The sequence below is a fragment of the Typopeltis vanoorti genome, chromosome 1, assembly GCF_054136105.1.
Source record: "Typopeltis vanoorti isolate ZY-2024b chromosome 1, IOZ_Tvanoo_1.0, whole genome shotgun sequence".
NCBI lineage: Eukaryota > Metazoa > Arthropoda > Arachnida > Uropygi > Thelyphonidae > Typopeltis > Typopeltis vanoorti.
The window spans coordinates 171861935-171887741 of NC_143549.1; positions in this window are offsets into that span (position 1 = coordinate 171861935).

The window sequence follows — 25807 nt, forward strand, 5'->3', positions numbered from 1 at the left end:
TGATCATCTTCACTATAATGATACCTAATGGGACCATCTCTAAATTAGCTACGATATCCAAATAATGGATTTATTCAATATTCCGCTTTTGGAGAATACAACTTTGAGACCGTTATTCCATGTGCCGACCGCTCTATAACATACTAGTGAGAATCCAATCGCAAACCTTTAGGAGGTCTCGATTTCAGCTAGCCTTTATGCGTGTTGTCACTAATTTTCTATTTGTGCCTTTTAGAGCGAATCCATGTTGTGATATGCAGAAAGGTAAGAGGTCACAATCATGTCTTAATTGTTTTCTTTCCATAAGGAAAAACCTCACTCAGCCACTTACATCCACGTGTTATGTAGCATTATAAGAAAGCAAAATAGGATGATATTCATAATAACTCACTTCTTTGGTTGAATGATTATTTTCAGTTTTCTTATCCAAATATTTGCTGAATGTACCTGAAGCAATTCTTATTGGTATGGAAAGATTTATTCCCATTCCATTTTAAATCAACTGGAATCAAGGGACATCTGGCATCCTTGTCCCTTGTCTAAGAGTTGGTTTTTTCCAAAACTTAATAGCGTTCTCACATTTGGAAGAGTGTTGATAAATTTTCTCTCATAGACTTCGAACAGTTTCTCTCAGGAGTTCTTTCTCCCATATATGCCTTAATTTATGTATTTTTATCAGCACCTTCCACCGAACTGCCACCATCATTATATAACTATTTTTCTTTAATCATGTAAAAGTAGAGTTGACAGATTTTGGAAAATCAAATACGGGACATGGAACACTCATGATCCATGTCCCGTATTTGGTTTTACAAAATAAAAAATAAATCTGGTATTTGGTTTTACAAAATAAGTATCAGTACTTTTGGAACTGGAACTCGAAATACTCAATTTCTGTTTCTGGATGTTAATGTGTTGTGTAATATCCGATCGTTCCCCTATGTGCAATAATAAACATTCGTCTACAGAGTTTGCATTCAACTTCGTCGTTATGTTTTTCTTTTGCAATAAAATTCCATTCTTTCGAATAATCATCGTTAAAAACGCACTTTCGTTTTGGCATTGATAAGAGCTTAAGGAAAGAAATAAAATTTAATTTACTTTTGTAAATAAAATAAATAAATCAGCTAACGCCTTTTATTCCCTTATAGGGAGTAGGCGAGGCCTTTTAACCCTATCTAGCTTTTGTATAATTAATAAAGAAAATTAATTTACCTTTAATTATATATTTATGTATTAACCAAATATCGCACATTCGAAAAAGGCGAGATATTATCTTTTAATAATTATTGAAATAAAATCCAGGTACTGTACCGATACCGCACCGCACAATGTCCAAATAAGAACTGTTTGAAAATAAGCAAATGAAATATATCCGTACAGAATTATAAATAAAATGCTTATACTAAATAAAAAGCGACGAATGAAAGGAACCGTCGCCGCCGTTACACAATTCATTTCCTCGAATTGTTTGTTTTTGTGGCTTACAAATCGATTTAAGTTGGATTATTCGAAAATAATATTGAAAATTATAATCACTTAACAATATTTATGTTTTTTATCTTTTCATTAAAGCGCGGGACATTAGGCTGTCCCTATAAGTACAATACGGGACAACAAAATTCAACGTGAGGGTTAGTTAGTGTTTTCTTCAGGCAGAAGTTTTAAGGTGTTTTGAAGTGCTGAGCTTTTGAAGAGATTAGATCGGGATCGATGATCGGAGGATTGAACTTCAGTGTTTTCTTCAGGCAGCAGTTTTAAGGTGTTTTGAAGTGCTAAGCTTTTGATCAGATATAGTATATAGTATATGCTATAGTCGAATAGGATATAGTATACAGATTGTGTGAACTAAATTCGTGATCAGTTCATCTGCAAGTGGATTAGGATCGTCTTCAACGAAACAACTAAAGAAAGTGCATGGAAGAAAATCCGGACATTGTAAGTAAATTTTCTATTTACTATTACCCATCCACTACCAACTAACAGTAGCATACCGGCAGTACCAAATGGAGGAACTAACATTAACAAACTTTAATTATGACCAACTAATAACACTCTTCAGGAAGATAGGTTTAGAACTGGAAACCAGATATCCGGGCACTGTAACACTCATACAATCAGTACCAAAGGACGAAGGAAATCATGGCCCCACCGACTTAGAAGTTGAACGACCAGAACCCTCCCCACAAGAACACTACTCTAACTCAGAAGACAAGACTGAAGATTTCGAAGTAATCAACAGAAACAAACGACGAAAGGTCACGGACACAGTAGAACAGGAAACACCAATGGACGCAACAACCAACACAAAAAAACAACGCATCCCTCCAGTTATCCTCCGATCGAAGGAAAAATGGTCGGAGACAGCAAATATCATGAAACACAGCCAGATCAAGTTCTCTACAGCAGGAAATACAGCAGAGGGAATACGAATACAACCCGAAACAGTAACAGACTTCAGAAACCTCACTAAAAAACTAGACGACTCACTGATCCCTTACCATACGTTCGCATTAAAAAGCGAGAAAAACTTAAAAGTTGTGATAAGAGGAGTAGTAGAATCAATCACAACAGATGAAGTTAAAGCAGACCTAACAAGACAGGGCTTTGCACCCATAAAAGTCTCGCGAATGCACAGGGGAGACAAAACTCCGATGCCGCTAATCCTAATAGAGATCGAAAAAGACAAACATGACATATACAATCTAAGAACAGTGTGCGACCTCATCATCAGAATGGAACCACTTCGAAAGCGGGCATCAACCGGACAGTGCCACCGATGCCAAAAGTACGGACACGCCCAGAGCCGATGCAAGGCAGAGTTCAGATGCCTGAAGTGTGGAGACAAACACCCCACAGCTTCCTGTAGTAAACCCTGTACAACTCCAGTAAAATGTGAAAACTGTGACGGCCCGCACCCAGCAAATTATAAGGGATGTCCTAAACACCCAACCAACGAAGTGACAACACGGAAAGCAAGAGATCCAAGCTCCACAACAGACACAAACAAACACACGCCACCCACATCAAAACCAGTAATTCCCACGACTACCCGCGTAAACACAACATATGCCGATATAGTAAGAACAAACCAAGAACCCCCTCCCACCCACAACCAACCACCCAACTCAGCCAAAATAACAGGCGCCCTAGGCGAAATGCTACTCGTATTCAGTAAGACAAACCCCACACAAGACTCAACGAAACACTTCATGAAAAACGCACAAGTAATCTTCTCTACCCTCACTCATGAATAACACAATCACCACCAACAATTCACTGCAGATAATATATTGGACGCAAACGGCATACTCAACAAAATGCACGAACTAAGAGAATTCATACAACGCATAGACACAGACATAATACTAATAAACGAAACTCAACCTGTGCCCATCAGACAACCCAAAACTAAGAAACTACCACCTATTCAGAACCGACAGAACAACAGCCAGAGGTGGAGGAACAGCTATCTTCATCAGAAAACAACTCAGATTTAACGAAATAACCACCACCTCCACCCAGCTCACAACCCTAGAAGTCACAGGACTACAAGTTACCTAGCCAACACAAACAGTCTCAAAATTTACGTCACATACAACTCAACCAAACAAACAGATATCTATGGGCAGGATTGCAAACAAAAGCGGCAAAATCCTACACAATTTCATCGCTAACAGGAACATAGTGGCAGGACCGTAGTGGCAGGACCGATCGAACCAACACACTACGGCACTCATCGGGCGACCAGATGTATTAGACATCGTTATCCTGAAAAACGTGAATCCTCAATACCAGCTAATAACAATAAACGATCTAAGCTCAGACCATAACCCAGTCCTACTCCAGCTGGGTGCTACACCAGACGAAACAACAAACCCTACAACCACAAACTGGACACAACTACCCACAAAAATAAAGGAAAATATAGGACCCATACCTACCATCTCCACGAAACAAGATATCTAAACTGCAGTCTCCAACCTAGAAAAACAAATAACGCTAAGCCTAGCAGCAGTAACCTCGATTACATCCAGCACAAAACCAAACCAACTCCCAGAAGACATCCGAAAACTCATTCCGCACAAAAACAAAATACGCAGACAATATCACAAAACACTAGCGCCATAAGACCGACAAGAACTCAACAAAGCCACTCAACTAGTCCGCTATGCTATCAAAGATTTCCGCAACCAACACTGGGAAAACACACTCCGATCTATACAACCAAATGACCAAGCACTATGGAAACTCCTCAAAGGCCTTCGCAACACGTCAAGCTACGTACCACCAATTCATGGGGAACGCGGTACGGTCTATCGCGATGACGAAAATGCGGAAGCTTTCACCGACAGCCTAGAGCTACAATTCAGCCCGAACTTCAAGAACGTAGACCAAACATTTATCACAAAAATACACCGACAAATGCAGCATGCACTAAAGCACCACAACCAGCAACCGAATATCTGCCTAACATATCCAAAAGATATACGCGAAATAATTAAACACCTTAAAAATAAAAAAGCGCTGGGTCCAGACAAAATCACGAACAAAATAATCAAACATCTACCACACAAAGCACTCATGCACATAGTTGCCATCACAAACGCGATGCTCAGTCTCAGCTATTTCCCAAACCGATGGAAGACTGCAGACGTAATCCTGATCCCCAAACTAGGAAAAGACCCGAAATTCCCACAAAATTACCGACCCATCAGTCTCCTCTCCTGCCTCGGAAAAATATCCGAATAAGTAATCCTGACCAGACTACAAGAAATAACCGCCAAGAACAACATCATCCCAGACGAACAATTCGGGTTCAGACCACACCACAGCATGGTACAACAAGTACAAAGAATCACAGAATACATCACACACGGTTTCAATTGGAAACAACAAACCGGTGCCATTTTTCTCGACATAGCCAAAGCTTTTGACAAAGTGTCGGTCTCCTACATAAACTACTAACAGCAAAAGTACCAATACATCTAGACCTCCTGATCAGCTCATACTTATAAAAAAAAAAAAATCAGCTAACGCCTTTTTATTCCCGTATACGGGGGGTAGGCGAGGCCATTTAGCCCTATCTAACTTTTGGAGACTGAGTGGGCAGTTCAATCTCCACTGGTACCAATCAGAGATAGATGGCCCAAGGCTATCACTTGGGCCTTTCTAATGCCGCCATGTAGATCTATTACATGAAGCTTCGGCGATATAAACATTGCCTTTGTTTTTAATACTCTAACATATTCTTATTAAAGCAGTATATACAGTTAACTTCTAGAGTGTTATTTACAATAACATCTAAAACAAACTATACAGACACAAACAAAGTTTATTTTTACAATATTCACATGGGACTTAACCTAAGTAAACAATCGAATGTAATATGCTTTGGAATATTTAAGCTACAATCGAGTTTTTACAGTACCATATGACTGGTTACGTAACAACAAATGTTTTGTACGAAAATTCGTTTCTGCACATAAAAACCGTTCACCGTTTCACTTTAGATATTCTGGAGACAAGCATTTAGCCTGCTCTCGCTGCAAAATTGTAAACAGCCAGCAATATACAATTTTTTAAAAATTTTTATTCGGTGTATCCAGCCTTATTTATTTTAATATTGATCATTCTAAGAATATTTTGTTTTTATGATAAAAAATTTGTTTCTTAAAAATGAACTTATGATCCGTGCCCCGGCGCCCCTCTTCGTAGGGGTACCCGCATGCACCGCATGCTCTGCATGCCCGTTTCCGCCAGCCTTTGGTGTTTGTCTGTATATACACACAGTTCAGTTTCAGATTTATTCATTCTCCTATTCCATTTCATATGTTCAAGAATTGACGGCCTGGTTGGTTCAGTGCTTAGCATATATGCTCTCCAACCAACAGCATGCGGGTCAGAATCTCGTCGTGGGCGTTGATGTTTGTAAATGTCTTTAGGTGAAAATTAATATCCTTGCATGTAGTAAGATCACCGTCCCGTTTATTGAGGTCTGAGGTGGATTGAAAACGTTCACGTTTTGGTCTCTAGAGCAGGGTTTTTAGACTATCAAAAGTGAAAAATATATAAAAAAAGTAGCAAAAATTCTCAGCCCATTCGCGGTACAGATATACCATAGGTTTACAAAAATCTGCACTAGGTGGAAGCCCCTTTAAAAAAATTATACATATATATTTTTATATTTTTTATATTTATTTTTCATTTTTTCTATTTATTTATTTTTAACGTAGTCCAGAAACTCTGCTCTAGAGACCAAAACATGAACTTTTTCAATCCACCTCAGATCTCAATCCACTGCAGGCCCCCAATAATCAGAGAAACAGTCTCATACTGAAGGAGGAAATTAATCTGCCGCAGAGGGATTCTGGCTAGCAACCTCTTGGCTAGAATCTCACCATCCCCACATCCATATGTGGGGATGGTGCACTGATGGAATGGCCCTTAATTGTGTATATTATAACAGACTCCTTCGTAGCGCAAGTGAAAAAAAAAAAAAACTGGACATTGCAGCCTTTGATCCGGAAAGACATAAAATAGATTCTAGTCATAACAAGTGGAATTGTTATATGGTTGTATCTTTTTTTCTTCTCCCTCTCTCTCTCAACTGGAAGGTGAGTTAGCCAATTTCATACGGAGGTAGCAGTAGTGTTTTTTCTCCCAGCAAGTCGGGTTTGTCATCTCACATTAAACCATATCGGCCAAAAGAACACTCGCAGTTTTCAGACAAAAAATACTATTGTAGATGCTGGCGGACGGCAAGTGGCGATGTTTGTTGATGGTGGTAGAGTTGTAGTGGTAACTGGAAGATAAAGTAGGTGAGATGGTGTGATGTGTGTTGTGGAGTAGAGCGCCCTCCCAACCTTCCCAATGACTTCTTGAACCTCTTGGAGAACTTGGAGGTGTCACATAATAATAATAATAATAATAATAATAATAATAATAATAATAATAATAATAATAATAATAATAATAACTGCAGTATTTCAGATTTGTATAGCTGTAGTGCAGTGAATGAATGGTCTGCAAGTGTATGTGTTATAAAGACAACAATATTTCAGCTTTGTGTTTCTCTAACTGTAAGTGATTAATACTGAAAGAAGTATTTACGACTGGAGCATAATCGTATAGATTACCTTAGATTATACATATTAGCGTTTCTCAAATTTGGTCCGCGAACGCGAACCTCTGGCGATTCCTAAGATCCATCAGGAGTTCGCGACGTCAAAATTGTCTTTTGTCTAGGCATTTCCACCGTTCAGCAGTTGCCTTATAATCACCTTCTCCACTTCGAACGGTCATGTGGAGAGGGGAGTTGCTCCATAACTCCACCTTTCCATATTAGTTGAAACCATCCTCTCTTCTGTCTTCCTTGTAGTGACCAATCCATCAATCTCTGAGGTCATTTCTCCTATGGTATCAGTCGAACACGCGCATCTTGATTTCCTATTGAATGTGTTGACTCCATAGCACATTGAATTGCTTAATAGCATTGTAGGATTTGTTGATGTCCGCGCGGTTAGCCTAGTGGCATTGCACTTTGCAACCATATGCCTGTGGAAGGAGTGTCCTAGATTCGCTTTTCGTCGAAGACGTGAGGAACTTGAGGATCTTCCTCAGGCATAGCCAAGTTAGTCAGTCTTGGGCGCAGGCTGTAGGGTTTCTTCTGTCAGTTTATCTTGCGTTTTTCATCCCACAAGTAGGCAAACCGGCCCCGTGAACATATGCTTCTACAGCCAAAAATATATCCCCCCCCCAAGCGGCAGACTAGGCAACAGGTCGGGTGGGAGTGGTACTAACAAGAAGTCGCATCTAAGTAACACGCGAACCCTGCATAGAAAGCGGGAATAACGCGTAGTGAAAGAAGAAGAAAGAAGATTGCAGGATTTGTTGATATGATCATCTACATCTTTCTGAGCTGAATTTGTAACATTCATAAAGTATAAGATAAGGATGTGATTCACAAGCCTAAGACTAGGACCATTTCAGATACTTAGGAGCTATTGTTTATAAAAAAATCAGCTGATGCCGTTCTTTCCTTTATAAGTTGTGGGCAAGGCCTTGTAACCCTATTCAACTTTCTGGAGACTGTGTGGGCAGATCAATCTCCACTGGTAGCCAATCAGAGATGCTGGCCCAAGGCTATCACTAATTAAAAGCAGCAACCGATGAAGAGTCAGGCAGAGAAGTGCTGCCATCTCTTGGTACCTAATCCTAACAGGATATGTTATTGTCTGAAATAGTATGGGTTCTGTGGTCATTTTGTTGTGTTTCCAGGAAAAAATAGCACTTGCCTGTGCCAGAGATTGACAAACTCAGGAAATGGTTGAAGAAAGGCTTGCAAAAATTTCCTCCAGTCAGTGACTAGACTTGGACTTAAGTATGTCTTGTGGCATCCTAGTGCAGAGGATGCTATAGGTTCGTCAAAATTATTTTGATAAACTTATAGCTCAGTGGAAATGTGGAAACAAGAAGGCTTTATCTGATTTTTTAAATATAAATATGTTATGTTTTAACATGTGTGATGGATTTATTGTTATTTTTAAATCCATTAAAAATAAATATTTTAAAAAATATCTCAGTTTTAATTTCTAGTGAGGTAATTATCAACAAATGTAACCAACATGAAAAACAAATATTATTTAAAATACGAATAATTGCTATTATTCGTATTTTAAATAATATTTATGTTTATTTCACCTATTATTATCAACTATTCTGCTGTGCATTATTCTGAAAAGGAATGTCAGCAGCATAATAAATCTTAATAGTCCAGAAATTTTAAGTTAAAGAGTAATCTATACACTATCTGATCAAAAGTGTCCGGACACCCCTCTGTAATTCGTAAACTGACGTCTAGATATCACTACGACCTCACTTACTGGTATAAAAGAAGTCATTTAGCTGTGTGTTGTTCAGTGATAAGAAGTACGAGCAGAATGGGTATGTCAGGGCAGCTCAGTGACTTCGAACGGGGACTAGTTATTGGTTGTCACATCAGTAAGAAATCTGTCAGAGACAACCTACTCAAGTTGCCCAAGTCAACAGTTGGTGACGTGATTTTGAAGTGGAAACGTGAAGGCACAACCACAACAAAACTACGGTCGGGTAGGCCGCGTTCAATGACAGACAGGGACCGTTGAGCGTTGAAGAAAGTAGTTCGTGGAAATCGGCAGACATCGAGTGAAACAATCACTCGGGAGTTCAGCAGTGCTACTAACTGTACAGTCAGCACAATGACTATGCATCAAGTGTTAAGAGGAATGGGGGTTCCATGGTCGAGCATCTGCCCATAAACCAAGCATTTCTCCTGTGCACGCTAAGAACCGCCTGCAGTGGTTTAAAGAGCGACACCACTAGAGGGTGGACAACTGGAAACATCTGATTTGGAGTGATGAATCACGCTTTACCATGTGGCTGTTCAATGGGAGAGTCTGGGTGTGGCCAATGCCTGGAGAACAATTCGCGTGTGTAGTGCCAACAGTGATTGGAGGAGGTGGCATTATAGACTGTTGTCTATATCACCATCAGTGGCGACTCGTGGCTTGAAATCGTGCGGGTGCTGCAATTTTCGAAATATACATATACACTGTAAGTACAGTGTACACGTGTTTGGATTAAATATCTAAATTATGGTAAAAATTTAAAAAATATAATTAAACATGAAAATATATTGTTTATTATCGATAAAATTATACAGTTTAATATAATTCAAAATTACTTAAAAATAAATACATTATCAAAACCCCAATAATGTTCTAAAATAAAAATTATGACAAATGTTATGTCTTTAATTGTAATGTCCAAATATTTAACGAGACGGAGTAAACACGATAAGCACTACGAAAACTCAACTACTGGCTCAAAATGCATATAAACAACAGTGGAACTGCGCGACGGACAGTGCCACATTACGCTAATAGCTCGCATCTCACTATGATGTGCATATGCTTGCTCGCGTAGCAAATACTAGCAATATGACACTGTGATAAACACAATGCTGCTAGCGTCCTTCGTCCTCCTAAGTGCTACAAGATGGATTTTATTATTTTTTATACAAATAAGAGGATAAGATTGTTGATGATAAAATTAAATATTACAAGCAATTATAAATAAATTAATAAATATATTTATATATCGAGAAAAATTGGGAGTGCTGCAATTCTGCAGTGCCTATGCACGAGCCGCCCCTGATCACCATGATAATGCTATCTGCCATAAAGCAAGGTCTGTGAGGGAATGATTTGTGGACAAAGGGTTCCAGAAATGGACTGAACTGGCCAGAGCCCTGACCTGAATTTCATAGGACACCTTTGGGATGAATTAGAACTCCGAATTCGCTCCAGACCCCAATGACCCACATCATGAACTGCTCTGGCTACAGCTGTGCAGGAAGAATGGGTTGCCATTCCCCCAGAGACTTTCCGACACATGGCAGAAAGTCTCCCTGGCAGAGTTAGAGCTGTCATAGAAGCAAATGGTTGACCCACCCCGTATTAATGTCCACTACTGGAAAGTTTGCCACAGGGAAAGTCTGATTACAGTTTCGAGTAGGTGTCCGGATACTTTTGATCATATAATGTATATAGTGTTTAATATCATGTTAATTTTTGTTTTTTATTGTATTGTCTGATATTTCAATCTTGCTTCCTCTTTTGTTACGGATACTTCAGTTAAACTAACATATCAATATCATCTCCTTCAGACAAGCTTATAACATGTCAGTATTTCTTCTCAATGTTTTTTGTTAGTGAGGTGAGGAATTAATGTGGAGAATATTAAGGTAGATAGCTCCTTCCCTCAGTCAATCTGCTGCTTCTTTCAGGTTATCGAGGCCAGAATGTTGCAAGTGTTGTCTTTGCAGGCAGTTGATTTGAATGATTGTCTGTCTTCATTGTGATTAATATATGCTGCTTTCTTTTTCCTGCAGAAACACTGTTTCTGCAGGAAAAAGAAAGCAGCATATATTAACTATATACTTTTTTAACAGCATATACTTTTTTCTGTAGGCCAACAGAAAAAAGGACTGTTATGTAGTACGATTCTGATCATTGACTACAGAAAAGTTTTCTAGACTTGTTATCATCCAATTCCCAAGTTACTTGAGTTCTGCCACAGGCAAGTAGAGGGTTTTTTTCAGACACTCGGATTTTTTAATTCTACAAATATAATAAAAAACGTCCATAAAACTCATAATATTTTAGAAAATTATATATGATGTTATCAGTAGATTCACAAGATGGCAGCAATTTTATGCTCTCTTTTACCTTTCGGGATACATATGAAAATCACTTTGTACCAACTATCCCTGTCTGCTATAGGAAGGTGGAGGCTAGCTGCCTATCAGTATTCAAAACATTAGTAAGGCTTATTTGCCTCGCCTAGTCACTTTTGGGAATAGAGGATGTTATGCGGAATTATTTTCATTTATTATTTTCAATATAATTAATGTTACTTTTAATGTAAGAGCTTATTCGGATTTTAAATGAATCTCGTTTTGCGACTTTTTTTTCAAGGAGTAGATTGATGTCTCTTATTCAGTCAATCTGGTAATTAATGGGAAAAGTGGCTATAAATAATTGTAATATATTTTAAAACTTTCGCCTTAGTATCAAAGTACACACATGGAACTGCATAATTTACAAAGCTTCTAAGCATCGCCATTAGTGACAAAGTGGTAACAAAACGATTAACAAATACCTAATTTTGTGTGTGTGTGTGTGTGTGTGTGTGTGTGTGTGTGTGTGTGTGTGTGTGTGTGTGTGTGTGTGTGTGTGTGTGTGTGTGTGTGTGTGTGTTATATTCTTTTTTAGAATCTTTTCTTTAGAATATTTCTGTTTCATGTATGTCACTTTTGCAGTTCTACACTGAAGATGCCTTAGACACTTATGCAAACATCTTTCCATTAAAATAGATTAAGTTATTTAGTATTTTCTGTTCATATATTTTTAATAGTATACCCACTTACGTGATTCAAATTTTAAAAGTTGTTTATTTTTATAATTTTTGTGGTTGGCTAATTTTATAAGGTCTTTTGTGATGGGTTCGATGTGCAAGTTAAACTACATGCAGGTTATTAATTTTTTAAATTATTTTTTGACGGTCCAGATTAATAAATGGAATAGGTGTTTCTTGTTTCCGCAAGACGCAAACTGTGTAGCTTAGTTTTACAAACTAAGCAGTGTCCAAACAGTGTCTATTGCTTTGTTTTACTTCGAATTATCGCAGAAGCAATGAAGGTTGAGGCTAAAAATTACTCATAAATGACCAGTCAATATGGTTTCAGAATGATGGTTTATGAGGAGATATGTATGCATCTGTGGTTTAAGAGTTCATACTGTAATTATCATCAAATCAGTAACGCCTCATTTACTCCCTTATATGGAGTGGATGAGGCATCAATCAGGCGTTAGCTGATAAATGATCAGTCAATATGGTTTCAGAATGATGGCCTATGTGGAGATATGTATGCATCTGTGGTTTAAAAGTCCATACTGTAATTTTAGGAGCCTGTGTAGCTCAGTGGATGTGGCATTTGCACACCACCGCGCTTGGCTGCACGAAGGAAGGCTTGGTTTCGAGTCTAGTCGGCGACTAGAGGAAATTTTTCCAAGCCTTTTTTCGACCGGTTCCCGAGTTAGTCGATCTCTGGCACGGGCAAGCAGGTTTTTCCTCCCGTAAACTCGGGTTTTTCGTCCTGTAAACTCAAGAAAATCGACCGTAGAACCCACATTATTTTTTTCAGACATTAAAAAAAATATAGTGTGTTAGGGTTAGGGACCACGAGATGGCGGCACATTTGAGCCGTCTCTCTTCACTACGCACCGCTTAATTAGTGATAGCCTTGGGCCATCTGTCTCTGATTGGGTACCAGTGGAGATTGAACTGCCCACTCAGTCTCCAAAAAGTTAGATAGGGCTAAATGGCCTCGCCTACTCCCGTATACGGGAATAAAAAGGCGTTAGCTGATTTTTTTTTTTTTTTACTGTAATTTTATCGTCAAATCAGCTAACTCCTCATCTACTTCCTTATAGGGAGTAGATGAGGCTTTAAACCCTATCTAGCTTTTTGGAGACTGAATGGGCAGTAATTTTAAAGGTATTATATCTGCACAAATTAAAAATTCAATTCTGCTATATTTCAATATTTTTGTAATGTGTATATTCGCTTTATCTTATTTCTCGAATGAATGGAATCATTATTATTATTGTTATTATTACGCTACGCCTCCAGGGAGTCCAAGGACTCATCGCTGGATTGCACTCTATTCTACTTCACTAAATTCATCTCACCCTCTCCACTACTACATATTCTCCTACTACAACATTACTACCATCAACGCCATCTACTGCCCATCATAAACAACAACATTATTTTATTTATTTATTTATTGTCTGTAAATTGCGTGCGTTCTAAAGGCCGATTTGTCTGTACACAGTAATTTCCCTCATCATGACGAGAATTGAACCCAGGTCTTTCTAATCGAAGGGCACAATGTTCCGCTGTTCTTCCAGTTGCGCTACGGAGGCACCTGGAGGCTTTCATGTTTTATCATTCATTCCTAGGTGCTAAATCATATTAGAGAATCTTGAATTTATCGTCCTTGTTTACCAAGCTAGTTACCTTCTAATTCTACTGAAGGGCTGTATTTTTCCGTTTTAACTGCATTAGGCATTTTCACTGGCCACATTTTGCATTCGACTTTACGTTATCACGTTAATCTGAAAAACCAGAATAAAGTGTAGAATTCAAATGTTTCTTAAACATTTCGAAACTGGAGAACCAACATAAAAACATTTCTTTTTGGCATAAATGAAAATTCTCATTAAAAAACGCATATAGGCAAATCATATAGGGAGTAGTATAGGCAAAGCAGCTAAGAGGATACACGCAATTTACAGTCAAAAAATAGTATTGGTGATAGCGATGAGCGGTAGATGGCGTTGTGTTGATGGTGTGTGTGTGTGTGTGTGTGTGTAGAAGGAGGATAAGTAGAGAAAATGGCGAGTTGTCATATAGTGGAGTAATGTGCAGTTCCACGAGTCCAATGATTCTTTGAAGGTATCAAATAAAATAATAATAATAATAATAATAATCGGAAAGGAAAATGAATATACAGTGGTATCTCGCTAATCCGAACTAATAAAAACCGTGCTCGTTCGGATTAGCGAAAAGTTCGGATTAGTGAATTTTCTCCCAAGAGACAACAATAGCTAGCGTTTAAGACAAAAATAATCAGATTCTAATCGTACATCAATTTAATTCTGTAAATAAATGAAGTAACTGATAGAAAAAAAGCTACTGTATTGTAATGTAACTTAAAAAATAATACAAATTTGTTTTAGTAAAAAATTTAGTTTGTATATACCTGTATTGTTGAGGATTCTGATTTAATAAAATTGCATAGTTCAGTACATAACTTAATTTGCGTAAAAAATATCACTTTCTTGTACACAACACAAAAAAAGTTTCACAAAATAACACAAAAAAAGTTTTATTTCTTTTTAAAAAAAGTCATTGATTTTCTTTTGCTTCTTGAAAGCTAAACTATTTTCGAATGCTTCTTCTTAGAGCTTCATTAGCAATAAAATTTTGTGGAATGACGTATCATTCTGCTTAGCACATTCTATGCACATATTAAAACTGTCAACTTCCTCTTCATGTTTTACTTTTTTTTTCTTCGAGTTCTTAATCGTCAGCGTCATCTTCTAATTCATTCTCTAGTGTCGTATTTTGATTTCGAATTCACTTTCGGTTCTACCTTTAATTCATTCCGTAACATCTGTTTGTGAAATTTCAACATCTGGATTTATATTTTTAACCAAATTATGTATGTTTTGAATTTCCTCTTTTTGTGTATCACCGTAGTTATCTTGGTAAATTCTAGAAGGCCACAGTTTTTTCCATGACGCTTGAATTGCCTCCGGTTCGACGGCTTCCCAAACAGTAGCAACTCAGAATACTACATCCTTAATTATTAATAGTACACAAAATAGTAATACGTAATAAATAAAACTTTTTTTCTTTCAAACCGCAGTTCGGATAACTGGAAGGTTTGGACTAAAGAGGTTCGGATTAGCGAGATACCACTGTACCTGAAAAATATTTTAATCAAGAAAGCATATGATACATAATATTAATACAAATAAGGCAATATAACTTTCCTAGAAATAAATTTAATAAAAATTACTATTTTATCCGATCACTGAAGATATTTTTTTCTTGAAATGCATATAAACTTTATTGTTGTTATCATTACATGGACATTTCCATGGGATCTGATCTCATCGTGGGGGGGGGGGGACCCACACAAACTATTATTCACACAATACCTATAATTTCTCTCTCTCTCTCTCTCTCTCTCTCTCTCTCTCTCTCTCTCTCTCTCTCTCTCTCTCTCTCTCTCTTTCTCCACACTCATTAAATTGATCACTGGTTCTTCAAGCAAAATCAAAATTTATAATCAGCTTTTTAACTCCAATCTTTATTTCTAGGTGACCCTTCGTCCTCTTTCCCCATGTTGTGTATTTAAAAATTTTCTACATCATAAATACTTAAATAACATATGTTTCACCATTATCCATTTCCTCTGCTTATCAATTAAATTCCATAATCTTCAATCGATCCTCACAGAGAGCATTCCACACCTGTCACAATCTGGTCACTTATTACCGTATCCTCCCCATCACTTCTCCATTCTCAAGAAACCCAAGTGATCAAATATTTTCACTTCTGTATGCACTGAGAAATTACTACAAGTTTTTTCAGAGTTTCGTGAACACAGTTTAAGAACCACTGGTGTAGAATGATTAGAGACAGTTCCTGCATGATATATAATTTTCTTCTATTGATAAGTCCTCTTAGCCTTTACTATGCTTCATGGCTGTCCTAGCATCCTTTGGTACCCTAATATAATCATTAAAATAGTTTCCACTTTTATCCTTGTGATCACTGTCCACTTCAAAAACCTTGATCGCTTGTAATTTACAAACAATTTGGACAAAACTGTTGATTTTTTTACATCTAGACATTCTTCTTGGATCAATAAACTACTAGATTCATCTTCAAAATAATAAGAAAAAGGAACGCGAAAATGTGCGTGCAACCAATTGCATCCTCGGATAATAATAATAACAAAAATAACAATAGCAACGACAGTAATGATCCACTTAATAAAACCTGCTTATGCCATCATACTTATCGTGTAGCATAAGATGCATCTTAAGTTAGATGAACAAGATTAAAGAGAAACAAGATAAACAAGATTAAAGATAAACAAGATTAACGAGTAAATTTTCCTTAGACAGGTGACTCAAATGGCTTGAAAAATGATTGGACTATTAGGGTTACAGGCCTATCAAACTCATTTTTTATTAGATTATTTTTATTTTACTTTTAACATTTTGTAATAATTCTGAGATAAAGTTTTGTTGTTATTTTTCAATTTGTACAGATTAGATTGGCAGGAGGAAAATAGACACAAACAAACAAACAAAAAGAAAGCCCGATCCATTTGTGCAGAAGACATATAAACGCTGGTAACACGCTTCATCAAAATACATTATATTTAATTAGGTTTATGGATCATAACAATTATAAATCTATAATAATAAAAATTTTCGAATTTTCGAATTTACACAGGCGACATCCTGCATATGTCTGTAGATCTGTAGATTGCATAAATGTAAAATTACATAAACAAATTTTGCTCCTAAAAATTCAGACACTCCCACATATCTACATCTTTGCCTTTACAATAATTTAATTGTGGATTAACTAGTATAGTGCCTTTGTCAAAATGATGAGAACAGTCTGCATAGATACAATGATAAATGAAACAATTTTCATACATATATAAAAATAAAAACTCTTATTGCTAGATAGTACAACAAAAAAATTAACAGGTCATCATCAGTGGCAGCAGAGCGAGACTCCTGATGATATAAAGAACTACACGATGTAAGAGATGTAGTAATTAATAAAATAATAATAATAACAATAATAATAAACTATTAATGTCTTGAAAATGAGATTTTCCCAGAATGTTTGGTAAGGAAAGGCACTCGTTCCGATTCAAATTAGGACAATGTAGTGAACTTCAGCACTCGTCTTAAACGTCCGAATTTGAAATGGCTTCTGTGGAGTAGATGTGCTCTAGGCTAGAAGATCTGTGGTCGTTGTCAATCCCACGCTGCGCTAGGCAAGATTTATCAGATTTCTTATTAATGATGTAAGACTGGTGTTGGTAATCGCAGGGAACTTGGGGGACACCAATTAGGGAAAGAGGAGAACGTTTATCTTTAGAAGGACGAAACCATGAATAGAGTTTGTGGATCGAAAATGTAGGCACTAGGTTATATTTCCTGAGGATTCTTGAAATTTGATTCCGAAATACCTGAAATACAGGTGATTGGAACTCTCCCTACTATTGCAGGGTTGTTTGAAACAGGCTTGTAGGAATCAAAAACACACAGTAATAGTCTGTGGTGAGAAGCGACGGACACAATGTCCATTGGATGTTCTTGCTTCAGATTCTGTGAGTTTAAGCATAAAGAGTTTTTATGATTCTAGTTTTTTTTCGGAAGATTAGTGAGTAGACTGTTGCTGTATGTATTGACCAATGATGGTCTGCTTACGGAAGTAGGTGGTTCACCCGAAGGAGAACGTAAGTGTAAAATATCTAAGAATGCCAGTTTATTGTCCTTTTCTATTCCATGATGAAATTTATTCGGGGGAGGGAGAGTACAGATTATTTATTTTTGCTAGAAAGGCTGGTAAGCTATTTTGCTGATAGGGCCAGACGCGCGAAGATATTTTGTATGTAGCCTATCAAAAGGGTAAGTGGAGGCTGCATGGACGAGAAAGGGATTTCTTCTGTGTTTCAAATAAAAAGACACACACACACACACCGAACAGCCAAAACATTATGACCACCCGTAGGTAGTTTCGCTATTGAGACCACATTATGATGTAAGAAAAGAGTTTAATAAAAATAATCAATTAAAATCCGACAAGTTTCGTAAGACTTATATATACCGAAAAGTTCACAATAAACCTATTGACAATTAATTGCAGATATTAGATACTTAACAACTGGAATAATTGATAAAGCAGAATACAAACGGTAAATTCGTTTTGTATGCGCGTTTGAACATTGTTAGTTGTTGCTATCACGTTCTGTGGTTTCGCACATGTTATATCCTAGGTCAGTGGCAGTTAAATTTTTGATGAAAGCAATTACGCCTTGATTTTCATTGCATTGTATCAAGATCCTAATCATTTGCGCGGCTTCTTTAAATTTTCTTGTAAAACAGTTACGATCAATGTATACATGACATTTTTGTTTTTTTGCGAAAGTACTTGATGGCCTGTAGTAATTGTGTGGAATGCCAGACCTGATTTATGTTCTCTTCTGTTTCGACGTCTTTTACGTGTTCAGACATAAGGATCTCTCCCGATCTTCCTGTCTGGCCTACATAACAAATGCCACAAGGGCAATGAATCTCATAAACGCCTGGTCTTTTCATGGGGTTATGTGGGAGTATTGGTGGATACAGGAATCTTGAGATTTTTGTAAATGTAAGAAAGCCTCTTTTAGTTGCACTCGCAGAGCAATGTGCGTGGTCGTGGCATTCTTGATGTAAGGCAGCGTGATTGCATTCTTGAAATCTTGTTTAATTAAGGAAGTTGTAGGAGATTTATTAAGAATTTTCTGATCATCTTGGGTTCATAACCATTGAGTGCGAGATTCTGTTTCAGGTAGTGCAGTTCTTTATTCCTTTTAATCGACGTGCTTAATAGCACTAATTATTAATGCATTAAATAAATAAAAAAAGCATTAATTATTTGTATGAATGTCTAACGTCACTTGTATTTTGAACATTTCAAAACTCCCAATGATAAAAACAGACGTAAGGGAGCTGTATAGCTTTATAAATCTTAAATTAAATAAATTCAATTATTAGGATAATTTTACATTCTCCAAAAAAAAAAAAAAAAAACTGTGAGAGAATCAGCGAAGACTAAACTTAAGCAAATACATAAGAACCATTCAAAAACTGTCAGACTACAACGATAAAACGGAGCCAAGCAACTGATTGTCTCCCGATGTTTGCTACTACTTTCAAAGTAGTTCTTTCAACATGTGTGTAACGATTCCTGTATCCTCTTGAAGCAGAATACTAAATCTTAATTTTGGAATTGTTATTTTATTAATCCATGTGAGTAAAATAAAAATTATGATTACTTTTTATTTATTAATTTAATTTAATTAATTAGTTAACTTAATTAAGTCATTCCCTGACTGACATCCACAGAATGTCCAAATTCTCCTGTTAAAATTCGCTGACAAGTACTAAACTCAATGGTGATGATCTGCCGCTGCCTTTTAATCAGATCATTTCAGTTCGCTCAATTTTCTCCCTCGTGCTATAAAAATTCACTCATCCTGAATCGTGGAGGATCACGATTAATGTAATGTAAGTTACTATGAAATCCTGAGATGTAAGAACACGTTATTTTAATTGAGCATTCATCGCCAAACTATAAGCATTCCAAAAGTCTCCATATATGCTTTTCAAAGTTTCGTCAAAACTTAATGTCTATATGTTCTTTCTCTCAAGGTAACGTTATTCTGAAATGCATAGGCAGTACTAAAACATAGCAATAATAATAATAATGTCAAATGCACGACCCCTCATAGTGTGCATATAATAGCAAATGAATAATAAAATAATAAATGCTACATAATATAGCTACAGTTCCATGATTTTGTCTTAAAACTTTCCTGAATTATAGCAGTAATTTGAGAAATTTTCGATCACAACGAATCTTGATTTTTTTTTTTTTAATGAAATTTAGAATTCGGAATAAATCCATCTGCTATATGCTGTTATGGCTGAAGTAATATGGATTAGAGGATTAGAGTCTTTTTTGTGCAGATTTACAGGTTTGAGGGGAAAACACTCGCCTATCTACGTATGAGGTCAGGTAATTCATCTTCAGTTGAAAAATCCTTATAATGGCTCTTTGCGTTTTAGACGGGATTCGAACCAAAGTGCATTGTCAATACGAACGAACTGAACTACTGAGGATGTGAATAAATCCACAAACCCGCATGGCTAAATACATGAAAAAAATTTCAGATCATGAACAATTAGAGAGCACGAAACTTTTGTATGAAGTATTCCTTGTGATAGGTACGTAATTTTACTTTCAGCGATTATTGGAAATGAAACTATCTATAGCAGCTTTATAACGTTTTATTTTGTTATCCCAAGATTGAATACGCTTGAATGAACACCAAGTTATAACCATTCGCTACATGGTTCAGGAATTGGTGTGAAGTGTTCGTTTGTTAGTTTGCTGAAAGAAAATTAAATAGCTAAAAAAGAAAAAAAGAATACTGTGCCAGTGATGGGTTGTTTTGCGTTTTGCGGATAAAAAACCCTGCCACCACATCCACATAAAATAAGCTAACCTACCTTCTCTGCTAATCTCATCTAGCAGTGCGAAGAACAGGTATTTCCTACTAGCTGCTAGTGATCAATAAACTAATCAATGATATCAATGATAAGTTGTCTTTTATTTAAAGCGCGTGCGATACAGTTTATATCTTTCTTAGAAATCTATTGATTGTAATCAATAGCCACATTAGTATTCTTCGCAGATCTATTTCAAGATATTAAAAAAACTATCATGCTTACTTAATAAAAGTGCTTGAGTTATCGAACTTATAAGTATATGACTAGAATAAAAAATTTTGGTCTTAGAAGGAATAAATGTTTTAATGAATGCTGCCTTGCAATTCATTCGATTAAATTAAACAGTAAGCTTCGGTTTCAAATATAACACTCGCTAACATAATATTTCTAGCTTTTTTTTCAGATCTTGATAAATCTGCTGAACTAATGTGCTGTGTGTATTGAAGGTACTGCTGAGATCAAGAAAACAGAGAATGCCTATGAAGATTATAACTAGACAATTGCAATACAGTGATCCACGTTATGTGTGTACAACAAAAACTTGCGAAACCTATAACATATCAAGTGTCGCATGCTCTGGGAGGGAGGGTACGAGAGGTTAATGGTAAAACAAGAATTTGTTGATATATATTACTTGCAACAGCAATGTTTTCTCTCCTTCTTTTTTTTTCCCTCTAAAATTTGAAAGTGTATATCCCAATATTGACTTCTCATTTATTTTGCATATTTTATTGCATGTCTATAACAGATGAAAAAAATATTGAACAAACTAATATCAGACAGACATATAAAATTTTCATGGAACTAGGTGTATGTTTTTTTGATGTTCAAACCAATTGTAATAAATTTGGGATTTTTTTTCTCTAAAACAATCATAAATAAATAAATAAAATTAAAAGAAGGTTTAGTCTTGTATTGATAAAGAGGAGCAGTTTTTTAATACATTACAGGAATTTCTTTAAGCAAATACACATTTTATGCTTTTAGGTATGCATTTAAAAAAAATCAAGCCATATAAAATCAAGAAATATTAAACCAGTTTGTACAGAACATTTACAAAACGTCCATGATTTATTCTGGATTCGAAGCAGCAACCTTCCAGTAAAGCCGTGTATTATACTACCCGAATTACACAAGCAGGTAGAATTTTACAAATTATTTCATCTCATGGCTGAAACTTATGCTACCAAAAACTCACGATGACCAAGATCTATGAGATTTCGGTCCGACAGAATCATCATTTGGCGCCTAATGTTCATGTTGTTTTTATTGGTCATTTAGTACATTCTCAATACTGCCATAATAGATTGTGGATAGCGACAAATCCACCAATTACTAAAGGCCTAGGGAGGGAGAGAATACTATTATAGTTGCTAAAATATTTTAAAAAATACTAATTTATTGACAGTGCACTGTATAAAAATACGTTACCAATTCTCCTGTGATCATTTTCAGTCCGTGTTGATCTTTGGTTCTCACCAGATGTTAACAGATCGACATGTTTTACCTCGCCTCACTCAAACTGACGTGACGTGAGTTTGGAGAAGTTGTTGGGCAGGGTTCAACCACTCCTCCAAATACATAAAAGTGGGAAGGTGAATTAGTCAACATCCAAACGCAACTACTTCATACCAATTACACTGACTTATTTTCCTAAAGGATTATAGCCTGCAGTTCTTCACGGAGAATGCCAATAGGTTCTCCTTTGTTCTGTCCAAATTGACATGATAACACACACACACACACACACACACACACACACACACACACACACACACACACACACACACACACACACACACACACACACACACACACACACACACACACACACACACACACACACACGGAGCAGGCCAAATGGCCTTCCGGTCTCATGCCATCACTTTCCTGATCTTCTCATTCTTCTTTTTACATTTATTTTATATCTGTATAGTAATTTTGACAGCCAGCTATTGTCCATTTAGATGTTCTAACCATTTTTGTTTATATTTATTTATATAGTAGTTGTCATGTGGCAAACTGCCGCGATTTAATAATCGCAAAGATGAAATTTCTCTCTCTCTCTCTCTCTCTCTCTCTATATATATATATATATATATATATATATATATATATAGAGAGAGAGAGAGAGAGAGAGAGAGAGAGTGTTAAAAATCGAAGTTTCTGGGAAAAGAATTCTACTCGACTGTTCCAGGAAATCCACTTACTTGGGAACCGCTGAAAAAATAAATAAATAAGTAAATTAAATAAAATAAAATAAGAAGTCCTAAAAAGGTTCCTCTAGTTGGCGAGCAGAATTGAAGCAGAATATGTTGGCCAGCTATTCTGTGATTGGCTAAGGTGGTTGCCAGCTGCCCACTAGTCATCAAAAGTTATTTTTTGTGCAAAATAGCCTCCCCTACTTCCTTTGGGATATAAAAGGTGTTGGCGGATTTACATTTATATTAGATATGCACCTATCTATCTATCTCTCCCTTCCATCTGCTTCAGGCGGGTTATGTCTTATGTCTCCTCCTAATGAGGAGTCACGGCGAAATAATGCAGCCGACACGCCACTTCTCTGCTGCATCCTTGTTGGAGGTATTCATGACTGTAGTTCGTGTGTGTTCACGGGGCCGGTTTGCCTGCTTGCGGGATGAAAAAACCAGGGGCGAATTCTCCATGCTTGCTATGCTTGCTGCGCAAGCTCATTAATTGAGAAAGAAGTAATATTTATATTACTTATAAATGCATGCATTTATAAGCATTCCATTTAGGCTTTTATTTTTGTAGACAGAAAACGTCTTAAGCTTGCGCGGCAATAATTGAGCTTTGCGTTGTGTATAGAAGACGATGCTTGCTCGTCTAGTCAAAGCTACCTTGGCTTGTTCGGTTGTAGGAGCTTCCAGGTTCTCGCAGCAGCACTGTGATTTCGTGCGCGGGCATAGCCATTTCACGTCATCTCACTCTGTTGCAGGCCATACGCAGTCAACGTAGCTCTAGCCAGTGAGCTTCAGCCAGCCTTTACAAGTGTGCGTCTTGCTTGTGAAAATTAAGTTACAACCAACTTTTCATGACGATATTATTGACCAGTTCATAAAGAAGAACCGCAGAGTAGAATTTATATTCAAGTAGCTAAATTGAAAAAGATAGAATATCATTTGTATGATTAAATGTACATAAATTTCTAAATATATAGTTTTAAATGGTCAGTAATTCATTATTCCGCTAATAAGATTTCAATCACACCTCTCACTCCCTCAATGATAACAAGACCAAGCGTGAATTTCAAGACCAGCATTCTCCCCTGGGAAAAAAACCAGCTAAATTGGGGGGGGGGGGAACCCTACTGCCGCTCCCAAGACCAGCTAACTTGGTTACGGCTGAGGAAGATCCTTGAGTTCCTCACGTTACCGACGGGAATCGAACCTAGGATACTCCTTCCCCAGGCATATAGTTGCGAAGCGAGCAGCCACTAGTATATTTTATTAACCATAAAGCATCTATGTACAATCCAAATAAATATATATACATTTGTACATAGAATGCTTATTCTAATTGGCATTTTGATTTTCATTTCTTGATCTTAATAATATATAATATGTACAATTTATTTTTCCTTATTTTTAACATCAATAATCTGCTCAGTGTCTGCTTCTTCCTACAGTCCTTTTTACATGAGTTGAGCAGTATTTTTCTTTTAATGTAACATAACTTTACTATCCATGGAATTCTGTATTATGAATTTAAGTTACCAGTCATCACATTTCTATTTCCATAATTCATATTTCCTTTTTATAATGAAATTCCTATAAGAGACACTTTTCCTTAAACCTATGTAAGGTTTGTTTTAAAATATACAACAATGAATTTTATATTGTTAACTAATCTGACAATATTCATACATAAATATACATATTTATACATGTATGTACAACCGTGCGTACAGATATGCACCTACCACTAAATATATATTATGTGTCTCCTATCCACAGAAGATTTTAAACCCAAATCAGTACAGTGGTGGACTAAGGATTTTTTATATTTTTTATTAATTTTATATATTATGGTATTTTAATTAATTTTATATATATATATCTGTATTTTTATTTATTTATTATAATTTTTTTTTCATAATGCAAAAAAGTGTCACTTATGTTGTTCGTAAACCAAGAAGGAATGACGTCATTCTTTCATGTTTCTGTGGTAAACTTAATCTGAGCACTTAGAGCAGTGTTTCTCAAAGTGCAGTACGCGTAGGGCCGACGCTACCAATTAGGTAAACTAGGAAACCGCCTAGGGCGCAAGCCATGAAGGGGCACAAAACTTCAAGCTATGCTTTATTCATACTTTACTTAAATATCAAAATTAAATAGTGATATATGATTTAGGGATCTATTCTTTTTCCTTATCCCTCACACATCACACTATTTTACTATTTAACTCTTGGTTCTTTTCTGTTCCTTACCTAAATGATTTGAACTTACCGCTATTTAAAATTCAGTTAAGATAAATATTTTAAAACGTTAACATTTTAAAATATTAAATTTCGGTATTTTATAACTTTTCTTTTATAAATGAATTATAACAGAGAATTTTCAAATTAATTAAAAAAGAAAAATTAATTAAAAATATATTAGAAAATTAATTAAAAGCTCTATCTTTATAGGGCGTTTATTAATAGGTAAATGACAGACAATTTTAGAAACATTTTAGTTTATGAAATAAAGGGCGCACTTGTAAACTTTGCCTAGGGCGCAAAATAACCTGGCACCGACAGTGCCTCCGGGGGTATGAAAGGTCTTCAGGTGATACGTGGCAATTTTCGGCTATGCATCATTAACACATGGAATCATTACTAAAGAAAAACATAATTAATTTAAAGGTATATATTTCTTAATAAATTATATATATTGAGATGGGGGAGGGGAATATATATATATATATGTTAAAGATACCAAGCAATTTTATAAGCTAGATTTTAATCCTTTTTCCCGAGTAAGCAAATAGACAAGTGTATATATATATATATATATATATATATATATATATATATATATATATTAAATTATATTACCTATGAATTCTTCTACTCAAATTGCGAGTACTATAGCTCCGACGTTCACGTCGGGACGATAGTAAATAAAATCTCTCCCTGCAGTAAACAAAACGCCCTCCGCAACAGTTACTATATTGCAGATGCACGAAAAACAATTAGTTTTATTATGTGCCTGAATAAGGTACAGAGACATCTGCAAGCTGTGTAATATATTTCTCAATAAATAGTGCAATTTTTTTTTATGAATCACATGTCCAGTCCCACAAAAACTGCTGTATAG